Raw genomic sequence first — 2,185 nt, forward strand, 5'->3', positions numbered from 1 at the left:
CGGAAAAGCAGAAGTGAGAAGTCCACAGTGAGCTACCCTTATCTGGGCCACTGGTGGTGGAGGTGGTGGGTACAGGGGAAGGGACAGTTACTGGAGGGGGCTGGTCTTGTCAGGTAAAATGTAGGATGCCTGGTTAAAGCTTTCACAGAAAATGTAAAGTATTTTATTTTATGTTTTTTAGTATAAGTATGTCGAAAATGCTGCATGGGATATACTTATACCAGAAAGCAAAATAAATTTATCTGAAATTCAAATTAATTAATTAATTAATTTATTTATTTTGAGACAGAGTCTCACTCTGTCACCCAGGCTGCAGTGCAGTGGTGCAATCTCTGCTTACTGCAACCTCCACCTTCCAGGCTGAAGCGATTCTCCTGCCTCAGCCTCCTGAGTCTGGGCTTACAGGCATGCACCACCACGCCAAGCTAATTTTTGTATTTTTAGTAGAGGTGGGGTTTCACCATGTTGGCCAGGCTGCTTTTGAACTCCTGACCTCAAATGATCCACCTGCCTTGACCTCCCAAAGTGCTGAGATTACAGGTGTGAACCACCGCACCTGGCCTAAAATTCAAATTTAACTGAGCATGTTGAATTTCTTTTTTTCTAAATCTGGCCACCGTAGGGTGGTGTCAGCCCCACCTCTTCATGCTTCCTGGTGAGCTCACTGACCCTTGGTCCCCAGAAGCAGTCTCCTGCCCCAACCAGGCCCTAGTCCACTTCCCAGTCTCCCTTCCTCCTCTGTCATTCAGTTGGGACACCCATTGGGATTAGAACACATATGCCCAAAACTAATGCTGATGGGAAGAGTTTGAGGAAAGGCGGGAGTGAGGGGCAGAGTGGGGGAAACAGACTAGGGAAGGGGTAATTTGCAATGAATGGAGTAAACTCTACAAGATGTTTTCCCCTCACTGAGCTCTTCCTGAAATGACTCTGTTTGGGTCACACCGAAACACAGAACTCATCCTTCAACCTCCACACACCTTGGGTATCAAGCACTGAGCTTTAGGGGGACTTGGAGGTGAATCCTCCATGGTGAGTCAGCTCCAGGGCCCCAGGTTAGCAAATGAAGATTCTTAGAAACAGGAAAGTACAGAAGGTCCCCTAAATGAACTGGATGCTGGACAGACATTCAGGATGGGACCCGGGGAAGGAGTGGTCAGCTCTTCCTGGTGGAGGGAAGTCAGGAGAGGCCTCCTGGAGGAGATGACCCAGCCTCTGCCCTGTCCTGGTTCTTTCATCCATGGCATTTTTGTTTTTTGTTTTTGAGACAAGGTCTTGCTCTGTTGCCCAGGCTGGAGTGCAGTGGTGTGATCATGGCTCACTGCAGCCTCCATCTTCTGGGCTCAAGCGATCCTCCCACCTCAGCCTCCCAACTAGCCGGGACTATAGGCACACACCACCACGCCCAGATAATTTTTGATTTTTTTTGATAATTTTTGTAGAGACAGAGGTTTTTGTTTGTTTGTTTGTTTTTGTTTTTTGAAATGGAGTTTCCCTCTTGTTGCCCAGGCTGGAGTGCAGTAGCATGATCTTGGCTCACTGCAACCTCCACCTCCGGGGTTCAAGCGATTCTCCTGCCTCAGCCTCCCAAGTAGCTGGGACTACAGACATGCGCCACCATGCCTGGCTGATTTTGCATTTTTAGAAAAGATGGGGTTTCTTCATGTTGTTCAGGCTGGTCTCGAACTCCTGACCTCAGGTGATCCACCCGCCTCGGCCTCCCAAAGTGCTGGGATTACAGGCGTGAGCCACTGCACCTTGCTGAGACAGAGTTTCACCATGTTGGCCAGGCTGGTCTTGAACTCCTGGGCTCCAGTGATCCTCCCGCCTCGGCCTCCCAAAGTGCTGGGATTACAGGTGTGCGCCACGGCCTCATCCACTGTATCAGTCGCTTGAGCTGCTGTAACAGCGTGCCCCAGACAGAGGGGCTGAAACAACAACATTGACTTCCTCACAGTTCTGGGGCTAGACGTCCAAAACCAAGGTATGGTTCCTTCTGAGGCTTCTGCCTGGCTTGCAGATGCCACTTCTCCCTGTGTTCTCACACAGCTGTTCCCCTGTGGGTGTCTGTTTCCTCAACTCCTGCTCTTATAAGAACTTACAAGAACTCAAGTCATACTGGACTAGGCCCACTCTAGTCCAAATGAGTGACCTCATTTCAGTCGGCCCTCAGTATGCACAGGTC

The sequence above is a fragment of the Pan paniscus genome, chromosome 20, assembly GCF_029289425.2.
Source record: "Pan paniscus chromosome 20, NHGRI_mPanPan1-v2.0_pri, whole genome shotgun sequence".
Classification (NCBI taxonomy): domain Eukaryota; kingdom Metazoa; phylum Chordata; class Mammalia; order Primates; family Hominidae; genus Pan; species Pan paniscus.